Source organism: Anas platyrhynchos, chromosome 14, assembly GCF_047663525.1.
Source record: "Anas platyrhynchos isolate ZD024472 breed Pekin duck chromosome 14, IASCAAS_PekinDuck_T2T, whole genome shotgun sequence".
NCBI lineage: Eukaryota > Metazoa > Chordata > Aves > Anseriformes > Anatidae > Anas > Anas platyrhynchos.
This window is the reverse complement of record NC_092600.1, coordinates 201300-219226: the sequence shown is the minus strand read 5'-3', so window position 1 is coordinate 219226 and position 17927 is coordinate 201300. Positions and strand designations below refer to the sequence as shown.

Here is a 17927-nt window from a genome sequence, read left to right as displayed (position 1 = left end):
GAAAAGAGACTCCTATTTTTTATCTAAAAATGAATTTTCGTTGTCCTTACAGTCTCTCTTGTGTTCTCTATATTTGGGGATTAGGTGTTAGAGTGAATTGCTCTGTACTCTCAGATTTTGTATTTGATATTTATTTGTTAATTACACTGCTTTAATTTAAGGCTGTTCAGATTTTACAAGAATCCAGTGAGTGATTTTCAGTGAGGTCTGTGAAGTAATTTTATCAAAGTCTGTTTATCTTCACTTCAGCCTTGGTCACGCTGGGTATTGTGTGTTGTTTTCCTGGATGGAAATTGTGACAATAGCTGCAAGTGATCTGTGAGATTTAAGTAAGAAATATGGAACAAATGTATGAGGTGCTGCAAAAAATGTATGAGGTGCTACTCATTTGGATGCTTGCTGAAATTTATGAAAAATATCCTTTGTGTCAGGACCTGGATGTGTGCCACTTGGGCAGCTATGCTCTAGCTGTTCATATGGTTGCATTTCTAGAAGAGCTGTAGGTCTGACAAGTATGACATACCGAGCTGTTTAATAAGAAAACGGTTTTCTTTTTGGTACCCAACCCGATCGACTTGGCTGTGAATGGCTGTTACTGCAGCAGTTAGCAGCAGCTGAAATTGTGATTCTGGCCGTTAAACAGAAGGTGGCGCTCTGGGCTCTTCCTTGAGGCAACATAAAAAGGGTGAAAGGGTACTTTCGGTGGCTAAGAGTTCAGTAATTCAATTTCTCAAGACTTGCTTCATAATGAGAAGGCATAATTCTTCCAGTCATTCCATTGTGTAATAGATGCGTCTATTAAGTGACACCCAGGGCTGGCTTTTAGAGCAGGAGACTAATTAAATACGCTGTGCATGAAACTGATAATATCTCAGAGAGACACAGATTGACTTGGCTGTACTAACTGGGTGCTGCTGAAAGAGCAGCAGTTTGTTCGCTATGTCATTGCACACCTACATGCATGAGCTGGTCTCTGGTCCCTCACAGAAACGTGGTAACAAAAATATACCCATCATACAAATGGAGAGTGCAGATACTCTTATATTAAGAGGATTAATATTTTCAAGGAGAAAAATCTTGAAAAGTACAACTGTTCTCCAACAAAATCCAGTGTAATGGTCTTTACAAATGCTGAAGTGTCTTACCAATACAGGGAATTTCATTTGTTGGCAGGCATTTCAGCCAGTTAGAAAATCCTGACTTATTCATTTTCCGGTCAGTTTCTTTATTATAAGTCTATCAAACAGTGCTTTTAAAAATATTTTAAATCAACAATGATTACAGGTTGTTTTATAATTTTACACTAGAAACTTCATGTAATAAGAAATTCTCTTCCACTATTGGTTGTATTCTCTGTGTAACACAGTTATCCAACTCCTACTTTTGCTTGTTATGCAGTCTGCCAGGACGTCATTAAGATTAGAGCTTGGAAACCATGTGACCCTAAAATGTAAAGGAAACCATTTATACTTGATTTACACCAAGACCAAAGAATAAATTTTCACAAGCTGTGAATAGTTTCAAAAGACATGAGATTGCCTGTCAGAAGTGAGAAGGGTTACCAAGAGATTTGTATCAAGTTCTGTGATGCAGTTATTGAGTTCCTGAGTGTGGAACTGCTGTTTATTTTTAGGTGGACTCCTACCAAACTTCTCATCCCGTGGAGACAACCATCTCTTCCCAATATCCTTTATATCTCTTATTTCTACTAGTGTTCTTGCTTCCAGAAATGAGTGTTATTTTTATGTCTGGACTGTCTGTGCATGCTATGCTAGAACTCTTTAAGTGACCTTTGGTTTAGGAAAAAAAAAGACTACAGTCTTCCTTCCTTGGCAACACTAGAATTAATTTTAGGATACTTAAACTTTCAGTTGAAATTTGTACTATTTGGTTGAAATTCAATGGTAACTTCTTTAGAACTACAAGGCTTTGTATATACACATGCACATGTATGTATATAAATATTCTGCCCACATAGCAGTCAAGATGTTTGTCATTCTTTCCTGCCTAGTGAAAATTAGTACCTCAGAAGGTCTAAGTGTTGACAACAGCACATTTTCAAGGAAATTTCGTTCTCTGCTAGGAAACAAGTACTTGGTAGGTATTTGGCAGATTTTTGTAACCACTTTGTGGAGAGCTCTAAAAGAGTTTGTTTGATCTAATCTTCTAGTATGTATTCCACACCACATATTCAATGAACTCCATCAGTCTTGTGTGATTTCTGTGTAAGGTCATACAATCTGTATGTACTGTACACATACAGTACTGATATGTAGATTCTTGCAAAAATCAGTTAATCATATGAATAAATGGGTGTCTGCATGTAGCTTCATTAGACCCAAATAGCAATTTTAATTCTGATTTTCACTCTTTGCATTTGTAAGAGGTTCTTAATTGCTGTTACACTCCTGGCCTGTAGAGAGATGTATATAACCTCCAGGGTTAGCGGGAGGCCTTTATTGTGATTTAACTGTAGTCAGATAGTCAGATTACCAGTACAATTTGTAGCAGTTATAAAACTACCAAATACTTGTCCTGAAACTGTTTGATTTTTTTTTTTTTAAACTATCTAGATTTCAGGGCAAATTCAGGGCAATTAGATATCTGAACATTTACTCCATTTGCTCCTTCAGGGCAATTAGACATCTGAACATTTACTCCTTTGTAATGTGTTTTTCCCTCCTTCAAAGAAAAAGACGAGAAAATCTAAGACCAAAATAAATTCACTGGGATTAACCCTTGTCCCCTTTTTCTTGAAAGACACAGCCCTATGGGGTATTTAATGCAGCTTGAAAAGCAAAAGCATTTTGACTTTTGTGTATCAAAGTCATTACCAAATAAAACTGTAGTATTGTAGTTCAGTTACAAAATGATCATGTAATCACACAGCTGCTAATAATCAGCTCTCTTGCTGGCTCTTGTTAGTAAAAAAATCAAAGATACAGTAGATTTCACAGAATCACAGAATCACAGGTTGGAAGGGACCTCAAGAGATCATCAGGTCCAACCCCCCTGCCAAAGCAGGTTCCCTAGAGCAGGTTGCCCAGGTAGGCGTTCCTACAGGCCTTGAATATCTCCAGAGAAGGAGACTCCACAGCCTCCCTGGGCAGCCTGTCCCAGTGCTCTGTCACCCTCACCATGAAATTCTTTCACATGTCGGTGCGGAACTTCCTGTGCTCCATTTTGTGGCCATTGCCCCTTGTCCTGTCCCCACAAACCACTGGAAAGAGGTTGGCCAAATCCCTCCATCTCCCACACTTAAGACATTTGTAAACATTAATAAGATCCCCTCTCAGTCTTCTTTTCTCAACAGCCCCAGGTCTCTCAGCCTTTCCTCATAGGAAGATGCTCCAGGCCCCGTATCATCTTTGTGGCCCTCCGCTGGACTCTTTCCAGGAGACTCCTGTCTTTTTGTATAAGATCACGGCATTATAATCCTGTGCTTTAATTAATTATTTACTTATTTATTTCTTGAAAAGCAGTTATTATCAAACTGTGCTTCATTCTTTGAGATTACAGATCAATAAAATTGTTGTTAGAGAAGTAATATGCATAGAATTCTGCAAGGTGTGTGAGTTTAGGTTTTTGTTCATATTAAGCAACATTAATTTAACCACCTCTCTTTGGACACCTTATGTGGTAAAACAAACAAAACAAAACAAAAAGTTGTTCATAGCTGTTTCATAGCTGTTGAAAGGCATTGGTTATTCAATGAAGACAGTTTAAAGTACATATTTTGGTCATCTGGTCTAACTCCCTGAAGAAAGCAGGATCAGCTGTAAAGCAAGATCCAACTTAAAATTCAACTGTACACTTTCATTTAAGAAGGTGTGGTTTTCTTTATTTTTTTATTTTTCTTCTAACTTGGTACTGGATGGAGAAATGCAGCATGGAGCCTCTTAGTCAAGAGTGGGTCTGCCCTGGTGTAGGCTAGAGGAAGTCATCATTAGTCTGTGTGGAAAGAAGAAACTTTAGCCCATCTCTAGTTCCTCTGCATTGTACTGCTAATACGTGGATTCCTGCTGTAGTTGTTTGAAATAGTACAGTACAGCAGGGCAGTGACAGAACCATTCTGGAAATGTGAAAGGGAAGACGGAGAATGAGAGGAAGGCTGATTGGGAGGATATACAAAAAGGTTGATAAGAGCAGCACTGACATAGTAGGACTGGGATCTCTTGGATTTCCCTCTTAGATGTCCCTGTAAGGGTGCACCATGGAGAAGAGTGACAGAGCTGTGATGGGAAGGGCATGCCAGTGCTACCAATTCAACTTTCTCTTAATGTTAGCAGCTGGTAGGGTTTTGCAACCCTTGTCCTTGTTAGGTATTTCTAGAGCGTTTCTGATTTCAGATGGTGTTTCTTTGAACACCATCTGTTTCTTCAGAATGGATGTCAAAACACCTGGAGGCATCTGTCTGGTACAGAAATGTTTAAACAACTCAAATGTTTGCAGATGCTATTAGACCCTAGGATTAGAGGGACCCCAGCACCTGGGTCAGGGATTCTGCAAGGTATGGAGAAGAGTAGGATATAGGGAGTGAACATTTCATCTATGTGGAAAACAGCTGCCATCCTCTGTCATCTTTCCTTGGGGTACTGTGGGGTTTTCAGTAAGGTCAATATGAAGTAGTGATTGTGTTGAAACAGGTAACTCTGTTGTGTATATCTGCTATTAGGAAGTTCTCAATGTATTTTAAGAATTTCTGCACCCTTTTGAGAAACAGTTGTCAGAACCACATAGGAGAAACTCGGCTACAGGGATCGTTGATTTGGCAGTTTTGTGTCCTTGGTGAAATCTACAGGTTTGGCTTTTTTAGTAGGAAAACTTGTCATACTGGTTCTGGCATGATTATTACAGCAGCGAAAGTGAGAATCTGAAACTAGTCCCAGTAGTTCTGGAGGTCATTAACAATTGTTTCAGCGTGTGTAAATTGCTTAAGTCCAAGACAGAGATCTGTGAATGGAGGAAGTGGGAACACTATGAATAAATGTGGAACGAGCACAAACCCACAGGACGTGGACAAATTGTTTAGTATAAACTGGAGATCTGGCAACTGATCGAAATTAAGAATGTTACAAAAACACAGAACAAAGACCTACCTAATTAATGAGGTGCATTAATGTGGGCAGGGATCTTGTTGGGACAAAAATAGACACTTCATGCTGTGGGTCAATTGAAATGCACTGAAAAATGGGATGTTAGGGTTTTTAGTCTTCAGGTAGAATGGAAGGAGTGATTTTAATATGATTTTTCTCTCATCATGTTTTGTTTTTGTTCTCATCTTTTTTTTTTTTTTTCCCATTATTTCTTCTCTATTTATAGACCTGTTGTTAATCTCATAAATCAAATATGTTGCAAAAAGAAAAAAAGGAGTCATTTACTGATTATGGGAAATTGACTGGGGAATATCTCATGTGGTTAACGTGCATTATAGTCCAGTCATAGTAATGACCAGCACAATCTAAAATGTCTGATGTCCAGAGAGTGTGTTAACGTGAGTAATGGAGCACACAATACGATGATCTTTTTTTTCTGCAGTTGTTTGATGCAGTGCTGGCTATCCTTCTCCCTTAGGGGACAAGCAGTGATAGAATACACAGCAAGGGAGGCTTAAAACTGTCCTGATTGAAAGCAGACATGTCTTCATTACAAACATGATAGAAGAAAATTGTTTACTGCAGCAGCACATTCTTCTTCACCAGAATTTTAAAAACAGGCACAGTGTCCTTCCCAGGACACAGATAGTCCTGGGAAGCACATAGTCCTTGTCCATGAAATGATAGTATGGATAACAAGGCAGCAAGCATTCATACTTCATTCACACATCAGTGTTTTGCATTACAGGGATTACCATTCAAATCAAGAAGTGAACTTGGGGTTGTGGTAGTGAAGGATTTAATATTTCTTTCACAAAATCCACTCTACCTCCTTGGGAAACTTTTATTGGTGGTAGGCTAAGCAGATGGATTTCATACTGCAAAAAATTAGGTATAGGTGAGTGTTTTCTTCTGCTTGTGTGCTCTGCAAGGGAAAGACGAGTAGTTGAGTGGCAGTATGTAAACTGTCATTGGGCTGTCTTGAAATGATACCTTAAAAATGTCTGAACACCTTCAGTTTCCTTTACCACATTGCTTAGACTGCTGTTTTGTGATCCTTCTTCACCTATTCAAGGCTGCTTTCTCCTAATGGGTCTGTCATACTGACTGGAGCAATTATGCAACCACAGAATAAATTGGACTGTAAAACTGGCCTAGCTTTAAACAAATTTTGTATGAAAGAGGGTGCTTCAGTTTTCAGCTGAATCAATTGCCTTGTCCAGCTTGTAGAGAGACTGTAGGGCTGCTCACAAGGATGGCAAAAAGTTTACAAGAATGTATGAGAAGCATGGGACTGTCCTTTGCAGCAGAAGCAACTTGGGCTTAGTTTGCTATCAACTGATTTGGAATCCATGTGCTTCATCTGCTAGCAAGAAGGCATTACTGATGGTGAAGAGTGTTGTAGTGCAGATATCTCTGTGCTAGGAGTTTAGGGACTAGAGAGGTACCAGATGACATTCAAGCTGAGACAGATCCCTGCTGGAATTGACATAGTGGTTTAGTATGGAAAACTGTATTTTTCCTCCTGCAATTATTATTTGTAAAGATCTGTGTAAGAACTGCAGAAATACGTGTTCTTGTATTCTCATCATATGAGGGTTTTTAATTATTTTTATTTTAAAGTGCTGTTGTATAACATCGGATTGCTATAGAAATTTTGAGCATCTGTTTTCACCAAAGAGTACTAAGGCCTGGTTTTATTAAGGTTGCTCATTTTATGACCAATGTACTTAATGTTTAAGGTGGTCTCACTAGTAAGAATTTCTCAGTATTACTAGAACCCTACAGACCTGTGCATATAGCTACAGCAGTCCTTGTGCTTTGTCCTTTTGATCCCTTATCACAGACTGATAACTTCTTTAGAGCTGAAATACTTTCTTGTTTCATGAAGTACCGTATTTTTCTGTATGGAATGCAATATAGTGCAATTAAAAAAAAAAAAAAAAAAAAGAGGTGTCAAAGTAAGGTAACAGTACTGACAGTTGGTGGTGCTGATACATAAAGGGTGGTGCTAGAACAACAATGTCAGAAGAGGTAGTTGGAGCTATAAGTTGAGTTTACAGTAAATTGTCATTTTCAGAAATAAGGAGATAGAAGAGCATATTCTAACCGTGAAGATACTGTGGGAGAGCTGGAATTTATATTCTTCATTTGCAGCATGTGCCCAATTGAGATTGGAGAACATTTCAAAGCCAAATAATGTGTTCAGGTGTGGTTCTTTAACTTTCAGCAGTAGAAATAACTTCATCGGCATCTGGCCAGTAGCTTAAATCATTTTGCATCTGATTCACAGCAGGTAGCTGTTCTTCCTTCTATATGCTCCCCATTGTCTGTTTTCCTGCTTTGAAACTGAATACCGGGAAATCTGCCTGTGACTCAAGTAATACAGCATTATGACATCAGAACACACTTTGTGTGTTGTCAGTAATGTCTTCTTTTTCTCTCTTGCTCAGATCTGAATTGCTTTCTTGGGAGGTTAATTGTGATGAAGTGACATAAAATGCCTCTGAGGACCCTGGAGTCATGCAGCAGAAGTGTTTACTCTGCCTGAATCACTTCTTTATATTTGAAAAATCCATTTACTCATGCCATGTATTTTCTGTTTCAAAGATATTTTATTTAATTGCAGTTTCAACTGAGCTTGTGTTGTTTTTTGTTAGTTTGTTTCTTGGTTGTTTTGTTTTGTTTTGTTTAATATCCAGAATAAATAAAAGTTGAGCAGAAAATGGAGAATAGTTGGGAAGTTTTTGAGGTGTTACTTCTGGGCTATGTGCAGGAAAAAATATTAAAAACAAAAGAATGTGATAGGAAGGAACTTGAGTAAAACATGGTACATTAGAAGAATCTTGGGATGACTAGAAAAACCATCATTATATGTGAAATATTTCTGGTTCAGAAAGACAGTAACAGTTAAGCCTGATAAGCAGAGCAGAATGAGTTGTGCAAGAAATGGCGCTGTGGTTTTTTTGTTTGTTTGTTTGACAAGTCTTTCTAATCTGTAGCGGTAAAGCTGTATGATTCCTAAAGCTGTATGATTCCTCATGTGGCTCAGATGCTGGACTGGAACACAAGATATGAGTTTGGGTACCAATTCTGTGCATGATCTGTTTGCATTTGGATAAGTTACTCAACTTGTCTTGTAGTTACAGATCTGCAAAATTCACAGAATCACAGAGTGGTTGAGGTTGGAAGGGACTTCTGGAAGTCTGGTCCAGCCCCCTGCTTAGGCAGAGACACCTAGAGCCATTTGCCCAGGTCCATGTCCAGACAAGTTATGAGTATCTCCAACAAGCTCTCTGGGCAGTCTGTGCCAGTGCTCCCTCACCTGCATAGTGGAAAACTGCTTCCTGATGTTCAGACCAAACCTCCTGTATTCCAGTCTGTGCCCATGGCCTCTGGTCCTGTCTCTGGGTGCCCCACCAATGCTGAGTAGAAAGGATCACCTTCTTCCATCTACAGTGACACTCCTGCTAATGCAGCCCAGGACACCGTTATCTTTCTTTGTGGCAAGGGCACATTTGCTGGCTCATGTTCAGCTTGGTGTCCACCAGGGCCCCCAAGTCTACTTTCCAGCTGAGTGCCCGCCATCATGTATACTGGTACATGCATTAAGAAAGTAATGCTCTTTCTGCTTCATACACCTGTTACTTGAATAAAAATTCAAAGTGTTTTTTTGGAAGTTAGGTTCTAATGTGGTGATGATAAAATTAATTTTAATTAACTTTCTTCTACAGTTGTAACTACTCCTCAGATTTCATCAGTTCTTTTGGAACTTAGTGATATGTAAGCCTTACTGGAATTACGAATGTCTGGGGACATTGTGAATATCCAAGTAAACAGCAACGCTAAATTACAGGGCTTTTTTCACTTGAGTTAATTATATTGAAATTCCTAGCTTTTTAACTGAGCTGTACTGTTTCAGATGACAGATAAAGTAGTGCACATGTACGCTTGTGCTATGTTGATGAATTGCTGCAGGAGCGGTTTCTGCTGTCACTGGATCTGATAAAGATGCAAAATTTATTTCCTTGATATAACAGTGTATCATACTAGACATCCTGAGGAAAATGAAGTTAAATATTACTATATTATGTTATGCACATAATTGCCTTTTTTTCTTTAATTGAGGGTGATGCCGTTCTGAAACAGAATTTAGTATTTCTAAATTGTCTGGTGCTGGCCATATTATGATGGATTAGAAAGTCCATGAGGCCGAATAGTGACTTCTGTGACATAGATTATTTCCAGTTAATCTTCTACAGGTCACCAGAAATTGGGGCATTAAGAACCTTCAGTTTAACTGGTGCTTTAACTCCAACATTGATATGCTGAGTGTTAGCCTAGGCATTTGAAGTACTTAGTTTAATAATTTCAAGTAATACATGCTTGCAAATTGATTCTGAGAGTTTGGTGACTCTCTTCTAGAAGCCCAGAAAAGTTTTTTTCTTCCCTTTTAAGAGCAAGAAATACAAAATCCCAATATATCCCTGGAGGCATTCAAGGCCAGGCTGGATGTGGCTCTGGGCAGCCTGCTGTAGTGGTTGGCAACCCTGTCCAGAGCAGGAGGGTTGAAAATAGATGATCTTTACGGACCTTTTCAACCCAACCCATTCCATGATTCTATGAAAAATGCTACAAACACCACTACCTTAGTATAATGGAGCTGCAATATAAGGAAATTTCCAATTTGTAGGGATTATTTTAATGTAAGTAGATAAACTTTGTTTTTCTTATCATCGTAAAGAGTAAGGATGACTCCCAGTCATCATGGAATGTATATTAAAATGCAACATTACAAAAAATTCTGGCAACCGTCATGGTTCAGGAGAGGAAAATATCAGAGAATACAAGTTTAATGCCAGTGGTATGTGATTTACTGCTTATCCTCATTCTGTCTTATTAAGTGCAGACGTGATCTGAAAGGACTTCTGTGGCACTCGATGCCTTCTCTTTCCAGGTTGCATAGTGGTGTTTGGTCAGATTAATGATTAAGCTAATGGTGATTTAAACAATTACTGCATCTTCTCTGAAAGATACCCTTTCATCTGCTGAAAGACGACAATTGAGCATATATTCTCTTCTCATCTGTTCTAAATAAAACATGTTAGTTTAAATCACCGTGGTGTTGCAGTGGCCTAGAAATGTGTGGCCAGTTGAAGGATACTCATGTTTTAAATTTAATTAACTAATAACTTACAATTTTTATAGTAGTTCCAGTTTAAGGAATATTGTCCTGTCCTCCTTCAACCTCTCGGCCACTCCAGGCAAGTAAACTAAAAGAGGTCTGTTGTTACATAGCTCATCTAAATAATTGAGTTTCACAGGCATATCAAGTTAGTAACTAGCAAAGAGGGACCCAAAGAGGAATGACTGTAAGAGTCTGGAGTTTTCTTTGAGTGACAGGTACAATAAGCCACAATGATTGGACTGAATCCAGTCAGTTTATAAATGGAGAAGTCATCACTGGGAGCATGTCACAAGAATGTAAACACAAGATTTATTCAAGGAACATTTAATTAAACTGGAAGGTAATGGAAGATGCAGTGTGCAGCTTTTCTGTTACAGAAAGTACTCCTGGCCTACATGAGTTATTACTGGGGAAAAATAACTTTGGGTTTCTCCAGGATACACTATGAAAGTGCTCTATAACATTTCTGAAATCTACACAGATTGCATTGCTACAGCCTTTCCTTTATTTTGAAAAGGTCGGGCTCAAAGAGTTATAGTAAATGGGGTTACATCAGGCTGGCAACCTAGTGGGGTTCCTCAGGGCTCTATTTTAGGCCCACGAAACAGGACTACGGGAAAATGACTAAAAAGTCCCTGGAACATGAGTCGGAATAATGGCAACTGATTCCCTGTAATAGAGTATGTTAGTATTCCAGATCATGCTTAATTCTGTTCTCTTTATTCCTATTAGTGCCATAGTCTTTTATGTGCTTGCAGATTCATAAACACTATGCTCAATAAATGTTTTAATAAAAGGTGAGCAAAATGCCATTCTTTTGCTAGCTCTACTCTCTTTCCTTTCACTTATTCCACCACCTTAGCATGTAAATTACTTTCCATTTGAGTTTGCCGATTACGTGCTGACATTACAGGTCACTGACACCCACTTCAAGGAAATTAAATTTCTTTAACCATCTCCACAGTTACATGCCTTGTAGCCCCCCAGGCTAGAGGGCAAAATCAGCAGGTTTTTGTTGTTGTTGTTGTTTGGTAAGGTTTGTTTTTTGATTAACTGAGGTCAATTTTGCTAAGTGCTAGCAGAAGCTTGTTGTGTCAGTAGTCCCCAGGGTTCCATTATGTTTTCAGGACTATAAAAAAGGAATCACTCAGTCTTTTTGTAGAAATGTGAGATTAACAACTAATTCTTCCAGCCTCAACCTTTTTGAATTTCACTTCCACCATTCCAAATCAGAGAACATGTGAATTCTAGTAGAAACAGTTAAAGAGATTTGTCATCTTGTCTCTCAATTTTCAATCCAGCCTTGTACAAAATCCTTAATGAACAAATTGTCCAGGTCCTTAAATATACTACACAATTTAGTCCTATTCTACATCCAACAGCACTGGAACAGCAGTAGCATTACATCAGAAGCACATTTTTAGCTCACTGAATCCTTCATTCTTAATATGCATATTTTCAAAAGGAACTGCAAATCATAGTGCAGATGCAAGCTTTATATGTATTTTAAACACAGAAAGGTCCTGAGGCAGAGAGAGATTATGACTTGCCATGAAGGGACTTACTAAAATGTTAGTAAAATGTCAGCTATATTCATACTACATAGGAGATACATTCCTTCTATAGGACTGAAATGCTGTCACTAGAAGCTCAAGATTGGCTTCTGTTCTCAAGCATCACAGAGTTATATCTTCCATCTGGTAAGTCATGCACAATCAAATGGTAAGGAAAGAGAAAAGATGATGAGTTGAACACTTTACTAGATTTTATATATATATATATATATAGTTGTTTTTTTTTTTTGATTGATTGATCTCAGCTTAGTTAGCAGATCTCAGCAGAAATCCTACAATCATTCTTGACAGCACAGTATTACTCAGGTATCCACCTGAGCCTGTTTAATTCAGATTTTAAGCATGAACTTTTCAATTCCAAGTCTATTGCTTATGTTAAAGACTTAGCCTTAAAAACTTAGCATTTCCAAGACTTAGCCTAATGACATGTTTTAATGTCTTGTACAATTCAATTGTGATTAAGTCCTCAATCAGCAGTGACAGACAAGAGTAAAAATGGTCTGCACACTTGGTAATATAATAATTCAGTTCTGCTTTTGAGATGAGTAAATCTTAGATATTCTCATATGTTGTAAGGAAATACAAACAGAAGTTCTCAAACAAAGCTCAGTCATATCACATTCTGACATCACAGCTCTTAGCTAACTAAGAAACACATTCTGTCAAAAGTTACAAAACCTTCTGCATCAGGGTATAACTGATCTTCAGTATTCCTCAAGAACTCCACTTAAGTAAAAATATCATCAACTGAAGAGCCTTTAATGTGTCAAGACTTTCTTACATGTGAGGTCACTTTTCTAGTGAAAGAGGCAAAGGTTCTTTAAGGAACAGAAAATCCCATTGCCAATAAAACACCTTTCTTGTATTCTTCTGTTCTCAGCTTTGGAATAAACCCAGATGCTTGAGGGAGGAGAGAGGAATGAAAAGATCCCTCCATGAATTACACAGTAAACATTCTGTGAGAAAAGGCAAACTGAAGTGTGGATTTGAATCAATGGCTCTATGATGACTCATTTTAGGCTGTCAGTGTTATTTCTACCCAGGTGTTGTCATCCCTAGCAGAGGCTGGGCTTTCCATCTTGCTAGAGACTGCATGAACTCTCCACAAGACTGTGTTTTCCTCTCAAGAGCTCAGTGCCCTTGTACTGGGTGCTTCTGCAAGCTGGCTTCAGGATTCAGTACACTGGTCTGTCCAGTATCAGTGTGGAACACAAAGATGGAAACCCAGACTCAAACGTTTTCCTCTGGCCCGTGCCTTTTGCAATTTAATACCAATGTCCAATTTGCATTTTGTCTTCACCCTAAAATATGACAGTTAATATGACAGAAGCAAAGAAGACTTAACAAGGACTAACATTCGAGAGGCCCCAGAGCTGGACCACCTTCTAACCCCTACTATTGTTCACTGAAGAGAAGTCTTTATCATCATGGCCATAGTGACACCTGGATCTTTTTAAGTGGTCATAAGCAACAGAAAGCACCATAATCACGAGTGTTTCAATCATTGCTTCTTGTATGTATTCTCTAACATCTGCCAACACCAAATTCTGTTTGTAATCGTGTTGCCTACTCCTTCAGCTTCATTAGATCCTTTTGATGACCATGGATCTCAGGCACCTTGTCTGATTATGGCTACTGCTCATTTCCTTGACAATTACACTTCTCCTAAAATTGCTGTTTAACACACCTGCCACCTTTTGAGATTCACTTATGTTAACCTTTAGCCACATGGAAAAAATGATATTTGCTATTCCTCTATTTTCTGGATTCTGTTGTTTCCACCTTTCCTCTGTTGTTTCCTTCCTCTGTTGCTCACAGCCAGTGGCTGGAAAGAAACCAGATTGAGGAAAAGCAGTGCCACTACTTAGCGGAATATATCATCATTGCTACTATGGCATGCACGCAGACTGTTTCTTATAACAGAAGGTGACAGCACTAATTACAAGCACAAGACTTTGACAAATCAAAAGTGATGGATCAAGAATTAAACCAGGACTGGTTGCATTGCTTTAAATAGAATTATTTACTCTCTATGTCCCCCAGAACATAAGTAGGATTCAATAGGATGAAAAAAAAAAAAAAAAAGAAGAGAGAAAGTAATTTTAGTGCTGTTAATAAACACTTCAATTACAACTCAAAGCTGTAAGTTTTCTTAGCAAAACCAGAGTGAGAACATCATTTTAGTGGAAATAAGCCATAACTAGAATTATTTTATAACACAGAGAATAAAGTATAAAATAAAATTTACCATTACAGGACTAAAATGGCATGGAAAACTATTTGCTCCCTAAGCAAAGGAACTGATGAAGCCTGTTTTCACAGACTTATTGTCTTTGAATGTATATAAGCCATAAAAAGCCTGCATTCCTAACAATATCCCCATCAAGCAAGAAACAGAAGATACTGTGAACCAGTCCAGGATTATGTACATACTGACCATTAAGTAACATACACAAACGCTGACTGAAGAAGCCTATAGTCTCACCAGCTGAGTTCTGTCCATTTCTTCTCTGAGTGCTACTTTTTGTCCTTTTCATAGTTGCTAGCTTCAGAAGTGCAGCAAAACAGAAACCTTCAAACAGTTATTATGTGTCAAGTTTGGCTGAATAGCAATCAAACAAACACTGGAAATGCAATCATATATAGGTCTATTTCTCAGGAGATTGTCTAGCCCCACAACCAACATAGAAAAACAAGTGGCTCTCATAGTATTCACAGAGAAAAAAAAACAAAAAAACAAACAAACAAACAAAAAACCAAAAAAACAAAAAAACAAAAAAACATGACATTACAGACAGAGCAAGAGAAACCAACTTCTGAATCTTCCTGCAGTATATATCACTGAGTATGAAGCCAAGACTGATTAAAATCCTGGGTTGGAATGTGATTCACTGATTAAAGCCCTACAATGGAAGAAGGCTCAGTAGAGATAGGCAAGCAAGGCTGATGTACCCATGAAGTTCAGGGAATAGTGAAGGGATTGGCTGACCAAAGCCACTGGAAGAAGCTGACCCAACACAATGAGGATGGAAGGTGGCCTTTGGTTTAGCTAAACAGCTATCAACAGTTAAATGGATCAACCGGTGGTGCAAATGTTTCCCCCTGAGGTCATTAAAGAGCATGAATGTTTCCCTGAGCTAGGCAGACCAACATAGAGGGAGCAAATATATAACTCAGCCCAACATAAAGTGTAAGAAAAAAACAGCTGAAAAAAAAAAATTGAAGGGAGCAACAGGCTTGAGCTGTCTTCAACCAACCTGGCTTTCATGGCCACTGGGGATGTCCAGCACTGTGAAGGTGAGTATGTAGAGACCCATAAAGGGAATCACATCTGTACTCTGATCTAAGCATATATTGCTATATTGTGCTTGTATAATTATTTCAGTACACTGCTGTAGCACTTTCCTAAATCAAAATCATGTGTAGCTTCAAATATTTTCCAACAAATTTGTACAATTTTAGCTAAATCTCATTTAAATCAGATGTTTGTTTCATGTTCTGAGGCATACAAAATACTCATCTTCAGGTCTTCATACCCTGCCTTCATCATTATTTGAATTTACACCTTTCTTGGCAGCCTCAAATTGTTGTAAGGGGCGAATAATCTGTTGTGAAGTATTAGAAAAGCATTCAGTCAGTGAAACAACTCTGGCTAGACTCACCAGCAACTTTAGCCCTGGGCACATAGGTAGGAATGCAGACAGCAGAAAGACGAACTTGCTTCACAAGATATTTAAAAGTAAAGTCATCCTTTAGATAAGCTGCACAGAATGAGCTAATCTGGACAAAATTGAACACAAAAGGACACATTTCATAACACAAACAAGTGGACAGCCTCAAGCAGGGGGCTCTTGTTCAGCCTAATGCAGATGTCAGTTAATTAGAGTAGAAGGCTATATCATTAGTAGCCAAATCGATATAAAAGGAATTAAGAGCTCGGACAGCAAGCTCCTCTGCTTTCCAGCACAGCACCCCGGGGCTGTATTTAGCTAAAATTCAATACACATTAGCGAACAATCAATGTAGTCTTCTATGGGGATGTCTTCTTGAAATACTTTAATTGGACTCTAGTGTTATCAGTGCTAAACAAGATGTCAGATAAAGGTAGAAGCCTTCCCAAATGGGACTGGCAGCCCACAGTCTGGAGAAACTACATTTACTTCTATTAAAATCTTACTGCAATTCCACTATGTATTAATAGTACTATTTTCACAGTTATCTTAAGCAAGGGTGACTGAAAAGCATCCTTACATACAGATGCTTCACCCTGTGAAACTCTGCTATCTCCATCCTGCCAACAGCAGATGCACCCCTTTTTGAAATTTCAGTCCTAGGCTTTATTAATCAAGAGCCTGTCAGTTACACTAGACTGACAGATTTTACCCTGAATTTATAATCTCTGCAAAGAACACATATCAATATTGAAATCAGCGAGTGTAAAAAAAAAAAAAATCAATTGATGACTCTCATAACTGGTATGAAATGTCACACAGCAATATATACATACATAGCAGCACATGCTTTTCATGGCAAAAACTTAAAACACTTTCCATTGTGCATATTTCCTAAGAAAAATTGCAATACTGTCTTATCAGCAAACCAGGAAATTATTTTTACTGTATTGAAATTTACCTTTGTTTTACAGGTAGCACATAGCTGTTATATTACAAATTTCCTGCTCAGTGGATTGGGTGCCAGGAGTTGAAGCCAAGTGTTTCCTCTGAAAAGTTTTACTTAACTAAGGATAAAAAACCAAGTAGATCTATAAGATGACAATATTAAAAGAAGAAACATGTCAGCATTACTCAGATACGTGCAATCTAGGGCTTTGACATTTGGAATCATAGAATATCCCAAGTTCATATAAGCATAGAATGGCTCTCAGAAGCCCTCTGATCAACTTCATGGCCCTCTTCTGGCCTGTCTCTTAACAAGTCCACATCCTTCTTGTGCTGGGGGCCCTAGACCTGGACACAGTAGTGCTTCAAGTGGGACCTCACAAGGGCAGAGTAGAGGGGAGCAATCACCTCCTTCAACCTGCTGGCCACTCCAACACAGTTGGCCTTCTGGGCTGCAAGTGCACCCTGGTGGCTCATGCCAAGCTTTCTGTTCACCAGAACCCCCAAGTCTCTCTGCAGGGCTGCTCTTTATGAGTTCTTCTCCCAGTCTGTATTCCTGTCAGGGATTACCCTGACCCAGGTGCAGCACCTTGCACTTGGACTTGTTGAACCTCATGCAGTTCACATGGGCCCACTCCTCAAGCTTGTCCAGGTTCCTTTGAATGGCATCTCTTCCTTTTTTGGTATCTACTGCACCACTCACCTTGGTGTTCTTTGCAAACTTGCTGAGGGTGCACTCAATCCCCCTGTCAGTGTCACTGATATTGAAGTGTTAAGACTTGCACGTTCTTCAAGGGATGATAAATACAGAAGTGTCTGTGTGTGTATGTTGTATAATGAAAGTAGAATTTTTTCAAAAAAATAGATAAACAGTTTCATCTACTCTGTTTACTGCTTTTCTAAAATTTTGCTCTTTATTTTGTTTAGAGGTTGCTGAAATATAATTTAGTTGAAGACTAATTTTCTAATTAAATATAATTTAATCAGATAATCAATAGAACATTTCTCAATCTTATAACTAAACAGAGAGATAACTGTAATCTTCTCCTGTGTTCTCAAGCTCGGTAGCAATTCCTATTGCAAATTGCTTCTAGGGGCTCCAGTCTGCATCTCTTAGCTCTTCAAACATCTAGTGGTGTGAGGTCAGAGATTCTGGCCACACAGTGTTATAAAGTCTCAACTCAATCTGAATTTAGTAATATTTATATTTATAAAAGGTATAAAAGCTATAAAAGGTAAAAAAGGCAAGTAAACAGCACTGGGTGTGCAGGGAGTCTATGCTCCACCAACACGCACACACGAACATCAAACATTCAAACTTATAGAACATATAGAACATCGCTTTTACATTTTAAACCCAAGTATGCCTATACATACGTACAATCAGGAAAGGTAACAAACAATCCTTTAAGTTCCATGACTTAACAGTCTCCATTTTCCATTCCTTTTC

At 38.4% G+C, this 17927-nt stretch overlaps 1 long non-coding RNA gene across 2 annotated transcripts in view; it reads left to right on the top strand.

Moving 5' to 3' along the window:
- LOC139998692 (uncharacterized) overlaps positions 1–17927 on the top strand; it is a 36480-nt gene that overhangs the window by 2822 nt on the left and 15731 nt on the right. Inside the window, exon 3 of one of the 2 annotated variants that reach the window (XR_011803412.1) lies at positions 7550–7802. The exons of the other annotated variant lie outside the window; for it this stretch is intronic. This is a non-coding gene — a long non-coding RNA (uncharacterized lncRNA). Of the gene's footprint in view, positions 1–7549; positions 7803–17927 lie in introns of those variants that run through there. 2 annotated transcript variants of the gene reach the window in all.